The sequence below is a fragment of the Thalassophryne amazonica genome, chromosome 21, assembly GCF_902500255.1.
Source record: "Thalassophryne amazonica chromosome 21, fThaAma1.1, whole genome shotgun sequence".
NCBI classification, from domain to species: domain Eukaryota; kingdom Metazoa; phylum Chordata; class Actinopteri; order Batrachoidiformes; family Batrachoididae; genus Thalassophryne; species Thalassophryne amazonica.
The window spans coordinates 39270533-39280343 of record NC_047123.1 but is presented as its reverse complement, the minus strand read 5'-3'; positions in this window follow the sequence as shown (position 1 = coordinate 39280343).

The following is a 9811-nucleotide window of genomic DNA, read 5'->3' as shown; positions in this document are numbered from 1 at the left end:
CCTCCCACTCTCACTGCAGCATAAGCAACATGCACCCACTGTGTCACAGTGACGTGGGCGTCTGGGGCCCAATGTGAGATCTATAAATAGGATGAAGGAAAACGTGCCCTTTTTCTTGGTACCTAGATCATGAACTTTTTTCTGCTATGTATCACTACTGAGACAAAAAAAAAAAAAAAACATACCAGATAGATTATCTTTGTTGGATTTAATGTTGTCCATGGTGTTAAAAGTGCAGGAATGTGGCCTGAAAGCCAAAGAACACATTCCTGCTTTAGTAACAAAGCTTGTTCTCCATTAGGCTCATAATTCCCTGAACTGATCCTCGGGGACCGGTGCAGGGTTCCTTTTGTCCCCTGTGCTGTAATGTCGCTGACAGCTGAGTGAATCTGGAAGAACTAATCTTTTAATTGAATGAAAATATCTGTCTTTTCTGCCAGAGACATTTGTTTGTGTCACATTCTATTGGTCAGAGTATGAAATCAAACAAACCACTTTGCTGCATTAATTCAGCAGCGTATTGAGCTGAGGAAGGTCAGAGAGACATGAACTGAGCAGAGCCTCAAAAATCATCATGACCACAATGAACCAAACTGCTTCTGGTTCCTTCAGGAAGTAGCAGTCAACAAGCTGATCCTTATAACACACAAACAACAACAAATGTTTTAAACAAACAAATGTCACAGGGCTGGCTCCGCCCACAGGAGTAACCATTTTCAGTTGACCAATGGAGGGGGTATCACAGGTCCTAATCAGCTGAATTGGGAGCAGGTCAGGGGAGCATGTGGTGGTGCCACACATCCACCACACAATGGCACTGCCTTGGGTCCTGGATGGCAGCCACTCTGGGTCCTCCCTGCCTCTCGAAAAATGCACTGCTGACTGACTCTACTGTCCATCTGGCAGATCGATACAAATGTGTTCCTCGAACATTCACGCCTCGATTTAAATTTTTCAAAACAAGAGTTTTCTGATCCAGTCTGTCTGATTATGTATATTTAATGATAGAAACCAATATGCCCAAAGACACCAAAAGCAGACAAAACAGGATATTGGGAAAGATGGATCTCATCCAAGTTTCTAGCTGGAAATATTCAGAGTTGCCCCCCCCCAATTCCACGTTTTGTCTTTCAGACATTGTGTCTTTCTGAGTTAGACCACTTCCTGCTGACCCTGCTCCTGGGATGCCCCGTCTTTCCCTGTCCTGCCCACACCTGATTTAGCTAATCCTCCATGTGCTGCGCAGAGGGAGATGGGAAATGATTAGACCCAAGAAGTGAGCTTGGAAAGCCCTGTCTTAAAGCAGATCACTCTCCTGTTAAACTCCAGTCAACCTCGGCTGAAGCGAGCCGGGTCTGTGATGGCGGTGTTGAATGGTGGTTGTGTGCAGCGTGAGTGGGAGGTGTAGTGAATGGCTTATATAAAGCTTTATTCATACGTGTACCAACACAAGTTGCCCCAGTTCCTGAGCGTAGGAGAGACGTAGCTACCGGCGGTGCTGGAGTGTGCGTGTGAGCATGGGACGTGCATGAGAATGTTGTGTCTATGTGATTGTGAGTGTGTGTCGTGTGCGTACCTATCCGTGAGTATGTGTGTGGGCTGACAAAGGCCATGACGAGACACCCGAGTTGTAGGTAGGTCAGAGCATTCAGAGACAACACTGCGAGATAAAAACTACTGAAACACGAACACAGTCCTTTAAATAAGCAGTTATTTAACATAAAGGTGCAGAGATCAGCGCCCGTCACACTGAAATAAATCTCGCTGGAGTTCAGGACCCACTCTCGGCTCTTCTCAGAATACATAACCTGATTTGTGTGTGTGCAAAGTCAATGTTCTGGTTATACACAAAATCCAATGATGTGTCGCTATGCCAGAGGATTTTAATGTTAAGTATCCCAACGTTTTGGAAAAGCCTGGGATTATTCCCTGTAAAATGCATGAATAGATCTGTAAATGAGTCCTTCCAATCAATTAACTCCATTAACTCAAAAACAATAAACATTATCATCTGTACACCTCCAGATTCAAAGAGCACATCGTAAGGACAAAGTGATTCAGATCCAGATAACTTTATATTTCCTGTGTTGTATCCCACAGACAGGGGCACCACCAGCAATAACTGGACCCTCCCATAGCCGACCCCCAGGCCGGCAAAAAATTTTGATACTGTTTTACATAAATCTATGCATTTTAATGATATTTTTGACTATCATTCCCATATTTGTGAAAAGAAAAATCTGATTTGACAGTTACTTCAGAATCAGGATACCTTTTATTTACCAAGTATCTACAAGAAAACAAGGAATTGGACTCCGGTTTGAACTGTACTCTCTCTGTACAAGCATGTATAAATATACACGAAACACCAAGTAATTCACAGTAAAAAAAAAAACACGTGTGTGTTGCCCAGTTGTTTGTAAATTGGCTTGTCAGGGTGCCACATAACAAAGTGGGAATGTTTGGAATTTCTGACACATTAAAACCAGCGAGAAGGAAGAATAGTGTGTGTTATGGAATAATGCCTATTTTTAAAAACCACGAGCACAACTGGGAAAGAAACCCTGTCTTTTTTTTACCAGATTACACTCATTTCAGTGTTGTTACTTCACAAGTAAAACATTCCATGTGTAAAACATGATTTATTGGCAGATGAAACTCCACGAGGTCATAAAAATGATCTCACCCTGAAATGTGAGTTTGACGGAGGTGAATGAGACCGAGGATTCAGAAGAAGGTGCAAGGAACTAATGAGGGGATGAGGACAGGGTGAGGATACAACGGAGGGTGCAAGGTCTCAGATCAGGGGGATGCAGCTGAGGTAACAAGCAGACAAAGCAACATTGATAACAAAAAATAATGTAGCAGAGTAAGAAATTGAGCTCGTGTTTTGGAAGAAAGGACAAAAGATACATGCAAGGAAACAGGGATTAAAATGATGACACAAGGATACAGTTTAGGCAGCAAGACGATCAAGAGCACAAGGAGCCAAGAAATGAAGAAAATCTAGCCCAAAGACTAAAAAAGGATGCAGTTAAGGAAAAGATGTGAGGATGGATGGTGCATGAAGGAGAATAAGGAAGGAGGAAACAGAAATGAGCTGTAGCTGCTGTGACTGATGCACCTGTGAGGAGGTGTTGGCTTAGTGGACCTCCTCGCACACTTTATCACGTCCATGTTCTGATGGAGCAGGTTCATGTTTATGATTGTGTTCTGCTTCTTTGGGTGGACAGACGATGTGTAAATTATTTAAATGTGTTACTAATGGTTTCCATTCGGTGATTAAACTCTTTATATAGCCGGAGTCGGAGCCAGAGAGGTTAGCTGGCAAAGGATCTGCTTTTTGGCTCAGCTTTGTTTGGACGCAACTGGACCAAAACCACACACTTCCATTAAAATAACACCTTTGTTGTACCTGGAGGGAGACAGAACTTACTGGAACCATAAACCAGGACTTGATCCACACCGTGCTCGGGTATTTGAACCACCCACCATCTGTATGCCACTTAACGCCAAGAACCTTTTTCATTATCGATGGAGAGGTTGGCTATTTTCCTCTCTGAGGTTGTTTCTGCATCAGAACCTTATGTTTGTCTTTTGTCTCTCAAAAACAATCTCACCATGCACGTGTACATACACGGACACCATTAGCTTGCCAACCCTCATCTTTCAAACTTGGTTTATGGCACCACCACACTGGTGCAGTTCTTCTGGGTTCCAGTAATGAATTCAGCTGAATCAGTGAAAAGCTCAACTGTTTCACCTGCTGTCCCCATGAATTGTTGGTATATTTGGCTGCCAGTCATCATCATGATCACAACAAACACTCTGGACCAAGTAAAGAACCAGTGACAGGCGACTCGTCAAAATAAGAGTGAAGTTTATTGTTGGAGAGAGAGAAAAGGGAGATAAAAGCTTCACTTCCACCACAGAGTTCAATAATCTCACAGCCTGGTGGATGAAGCTCTTTCTGAGTCTGGTGGTGCAGGACCAGAGGCTCCTGCACCTCTTCCCAGAGGGCAGAGTGCTAATCAGGCTGTGTGCGGGATGGCTTGCATTGCCCACAATTGTGGTTGCTTTGCGGGTGAGGTGGGTGGTGTATATGTCTTGCAGAGAGGGGAGTGAGGCAACAATGATCCTTCCAGCTGCATTCACTATGTGCTGCAGGGCTTCCTGTTGTAGTCAGTGCAGCTTCCGCCCCACACAGTGATGCAGCTGGAGAGGATGCTCTCAGTGCTGCCATGGTAGAAAGTGCTCATGATGGTTGGTGGAGCACTTGCCCACTTGAGTTTGTGCAGGAAGTACGGACGCCGCTGGGCCTTCTTTGCCAGTGATGCAGTGTTGGTTGTCCAGGACAGGTCCTCACTGATGTGCACCCCCAGGAATTTGGTGCTGCTCACTCTCTCCACAGCAGCACCCTCGATGGTCAGTGGCAGGTGTTGGGTGTGGCCTTTCCGGAAGTCAACAACAATCTCCTTGGTCTTGCGGACATTCAGCAGGAGGTTGTTGTTTCTGCACCACGTGGTCAGAAGGTTGACCTCTTCCCTGTCGTGAGTTTCATCGCCCTTGGTGATGAGCCCCACCAGAGTTGTGTCATCCACAAAGAACAGTGTTTCTCAATGTTCACTTGCAAGGAATTTAAGGATTCCATCATCTACAGTCCATAATATAATCAGAAAATTCAGAGAATCTGGAGAACTTTCTACACGTAAGTGGCAAGGCCGAAACCAACACTGAATGCCCGTGACCTTCAATCCCTCAGGCGGCACTGCATTAAAAACTGACATCATTGTGTAAAGGATCTTACCACGTGGGCTCAGGAACACTTCAGAAAACCATTGTCAGTTAACACAGTTTGTCTCTACATCTACAAGTGCAAGTTAAAACTCTACCATGCAAAGCAAAAGCCAAACATCAACAACATCCAGAAACGCCGCCGCCTTCTCTGGGCCCGAGCTCATTTGAAATGGACAGACACAAAGTGGAAAAGTGTGCTGTGGTCTGATGAGTCCACATTTCAAATGTTTTTGGAAATCATGGACGTCGTGTCCTCTGGACAAAAGAGGAAAAAGACCATCCAGATTGTTACCAGTGCAAAGTTCAAAAGCCAGCATCTGTGATGGTATGGGGGTGTGTTAGTGCCCATGGCATGGACAACTTACACATCTGTGATGGCACCATCAATGCTGAAAGGTACATCCAGGTTTTGGAGCAACACATGCTGCCATCCAAGCAACGTCTTTTTCAGAGACGTCCCTGATTATTTCAGCAAGACCATGCCAAGCCACATTCTGCACGTGTTACAACAGCGTGGCTTCGTAGTAAAAGACTGCGGGTACGAGACTCGGCCTGCCTGCAGTCCAGACCTGTCACACATTGAAAATGTGTGGTGCATTATGAAGCACAAAATATGACAACGGAGACCCCGGACTGTTGAACAACTGAAGTCGTACATCAAGTAAGAATGGGAAAGAATTCCACCTACAAAGCTTCAACAATTAGTGTCCTCAGTTCCCAAACGCTTGAGTGTTGTTAGAAGGAAAGGTGATGTAATACAGTGGTAAACATACCACTGTCCCAGCTTTTTTGAAACCTGTTGCAGGCATCCATTTCAAAATGAGCAAATATTTGCACAAAAACAATAAAGTTTATCAGTTTGAACATTAAATATCTTGTCTTTGTGGTGTATTCAATTGAATATAGGTTGAAGAGGATTTGAAAATCATTGTATTCTGTTTTTATTTACATTTTACACAACATCCCAACTTCATTGGAATTGGGGTTGTATTTAATTGAAATTGCTGATCCAAACAACCAATGATTTATAAAGGAAAATCATGGAAATCATCAGTGGTGCCCAAACTTTTACATACAACTGTGTGTGTGTGTGTGTGTGTGTGTGTGTGTGTGTGTGTGTGTGTGTGTGTGTGTGTGTGTGTGTGTGTGTGTGTGTGTGTGTGTGTGTGTGTGTGTGTGTGTGTGTGTGTGTATATATGTGTGTGTGTGTGTGTGTGTGTATATATGTGTGTGTGTGTGTGTGTGTGTATATATATGTGTGTGTGTGTGTGTGTGTGTATATATGTGTGTGTGTGTGTGTGTGTGTATATATATGTGTGTGTGTGTGTGTGTGTATATATATGTGTGTGTGTGTGTGTGTGTATATATATGTGTGTGTGTGTGTGTGTGTATATATATGTGTGTGTGTGTGTGTGTGTGTGTATATATATGTGTGTGTGTGTGTGTGTGTGTATATATATGTGTGTGTGTGTGTGTGTGTGTGTATATATATGTGTGTGTGTGTGTGTGTGTGTATATATATGTGTGTGTATATATATGTGTGTGTATATATATGTGTGTGTATATATGTGTGTGTATATATATGTGTATATATATGTATATATATATATATATATGTGTATGTGTATATATGTGTATATATGTGTATGTATATATATATACAAATGTTGATGTGATTTTTGGCTGGACTGAGGAATTTCAGTTTGTTTTTTTTGTTTTTAATGGAAGTCTGAAGTCAATGCACAGCATCACTGGACTACATGTTAACACCAAAATGTCCACCAAAAGTCCCTTTTCTGTTGTTTCTAAATTAATAAAATATCAAATGACAAGGATCTATTTTAGCCGTTATGTAAAACAAATAATGAATGTTTTTACATTCTTTCAATGGAACGAAGATTTAATTTGGTGAAAGCTGGAACATACCATTCAACTTGGCTTTGCCTCATTGAATGGTATGTTCCAGCTTTCACTTCATGAAATATTTGTACCATTGAACTCGTAAACATTCATTATTTGTATATTATGAATCTTTACTTTAGAATAATGAAGTCTATGTATAATTTTGAATGGTATTAGACTGTCTGATGTGGTCACTGTGTCTGGAGGCAGTCGTTAGCAGTTTGTTGTATATGTTAGAGATGAATTTATCTTGATATGAGGGTATGTTTAAACATTCTTCAATCATAGTCTGTGGTTCTGTTTCAAAGCCTGACATATTTTGGTACATAATCCCTTACAAATACTTGTAAGTACTGACCACTGCATTTTGTTATGTTACAGCCTTATTCCAAAATGGATTAAATTCATTTTTTCCTCAAAATTTTACACACAATATCCCATAATGACCATGAGGAAAAAAAGTGTTTTTGTTGTTTGTTTGTTTTTTTTTTTTCTTTCAAATTTCTTAAAAAAAAAAAAAAAAAAAGCTAAGAAATCACATGTACATAAGTATTCAGACCAGAGAAGAGTCTGACACTCAAGACCACACTGAGGGACCAGAGAGGAGTCTGACACTCGAGATCATACTGAGAGAAACAAAGTTCTCTGGTCTGATGAAACAAAGATTGAACTCTTTGGCATCATGGTTGGAGGAAACCAGGAAACCTGGCAGCATCATGCTGTAGGGATGTTTTTCAGCAGCAGGAACTGGGAGACTAGTCAGGATTGAGAGAAAGATGAATGCAGCAATGTACAGAGACATCCTGGATGAAAACCTGCTCCAGAGCGCTCTTGACCTCAGACTGGGGCGATGGTTCATCTTTCAGCAGGACAGTGACCCTAAGCACACAGCCAAGATATCAAAGGAGTGGCTTCAGGACAACTCTGTGAATGTCCTTGAGTGGCCCAGCCAGAGCCCAGACCTCAAGTGTCAGACTCTTCTCCTCTGGTCCCTCAGTATGATCTCGAGTGTCAGACTCCTCTCTGGTCCCTCAGTGTGGTCTCGAGTGTCAGACTCTTCTCTGGTCCCTCAGTGTGGTCTCGAGTGTCAGACTCTTCTCTGGTCTCGAGTGTCAGACTCCTCTCTGGTCCCTCAGTGTGGTCTCGAGTGTCAGACTCCTCTCTGGTCCCTCAGTGTGGTCTCGAGTGTCAGACTCCTCTCTGGTCCCTCAGTGTGGTCTTGAGTGTCAGACTCCTCTCTGGTCCCTCAGTGTGGTCTCGAGTGTCAGACTCCTCTCTGGTCCCTCAGTGTGGTCTCCAGTGTCAGACACTTCTCTGGTCCCTCAGTGTGGCCTCGAGTGTCAGACTCTCCTCTGGTCCCTCAGTGTGGCCTCGAGTGTCAGACTCTCCTCTGGTCCCTCAGTGTGGCCTTGAGTGTCAGACTCTGCTCTGGTCCCTCAGTGTGGTCTCGAGTGTCACACTCTTCTCTGGTCTCGAGTGTCAGACTCCTCTCTGGTCCCTCAGTGTGGTCTCGAGTGTCACACTCTTCTCTGGTCTCGAGTGTCAGACTCCTCTCTGGTCCCTCAGTGTGGTCTCGAGTGTCAGACTCTTCTCTGGTCTCGAGTGTCAGACTCCTCTCTGGTCCCTCAGTGTGGTCTCGAGTGTCAGACTCTTCTCTGGTCTCAAGTGTCAGACTCTTCTCTGGTCCCTCAGTGTGGTCTCGAGTTTCAGACTCTTCTCTGGTCCCTCAGTGTGGCCTCGAGTGTCAGACTCCTCTCTGGTCCCTCAGTGTGGTCTTGAGTGTCAGACTCTTCTCTGGTCCCTCAGTGGGGTCTCGAGTGTCAGACTCTTCTCTGGTCTCGAGTGTCAGACTCTTCTCTAGTCCCTCAGTGTGGTCTCGAGTGTCAGACTCCTCTCTGGTCCCTCAGTGTGGTCTCGAGTGTCAGACTCCTCTCTGGTCCCTCAGTGGGGTCTCGAGTGTCAGACTCTTCTCTGGTCCCTCAGTGGGGTCTCGAGTGTCAGACTCTTCTCTGGTCCCTCAGTGGGGTCTCGAGTGTCAGACTCATCTCTGGTCCCTCAGTGTGGCCTCGAGTGTCAGACTCTTCTCTGGTCCCTCAGTGTGGCCTCGAGTGTCAGACTCTTCTCTGGTCCCTCAGTGTGGTCTCGAGTGTCAGACTCTCCTCTGGTCCCTTAGTGTGGCCTCGAGTCTCAGACTCTTCTCCTTTGGTCCCTCAGTGTGGCCTCGAGTCTCAGACTCTTCTCCTTTGGTCCCTCAGTGTGGTCTCGAGTGTCAGACTCCTCTCTGGTCCCTCAGTGGGGTCTCGAGTGTCAGACTCTTCTCTGGTCCCTCAGTGGGGTCTCGAGTGTCAGACTCTTCTCTGGTCCCTCAGTGGGGTCTCGAGTGTCAGACTCCTCTCTGGTCCCTCAGTGTGGTCTCGAGTGTCAGACTCCTCTCTGGTCCCTCAGTGTGGTCTCCAGTGTCAGACACTTCTCTGGTCCCTCAGTGTGGTCTCCAGTGTCAGACTCTGCTCTGGTCCCTCAGTGTGGTCTGGAGTGTCAGACTCTTCTCTGGTCTCGAGTGTCAGACTCCTCTCTGGTCCCTCAGTGTGGTCTCGAGTGTCAGACTCTTCTCTGGTCTTGAGTGTCAGACTCTTCTCTGGTCCCTCAGTGTGGCCTCGAGTGTCAGACTCCTCTCTGGTCCCTCAGTGTGGTCTTGAGTGTCAGACTCTTCTCTGGTCCCTCAGTGGGGTCTCGAGTGTCAGACTCTTCTCTGGTCCCTCAGTGGGGTCTCGAGTGTCAGACTCTTCTCTGGTCTCGAGTGTCAGACTCTTCTCTGGTCCCTCAGTGTGGTCTCGAGTGTCAGACTCCTCTCTGGTCCCTCAGTGTGGTCTCGAGTGTCAGACTCCTCTCTGGTCCCTCAGTGTGGTCTCGAGTGTCAGACTCATCTCTGGTCCCTCAGTGTGGCCTCGAGTGTCAGACTCTTCTCTGGTCCCTCAGTGTGGCCTCAAGTGTTAGACTCTTCTCTGGTCCCTCAGTGTGGCCTCAAGTGTCAGACTCTCCTCTGGTCCCTCAGTGTGGCCTCAAGTGTTAGACTCTTCTCTGGTCCCTCAGTGTGGCCTCAAGTGTCAGACTC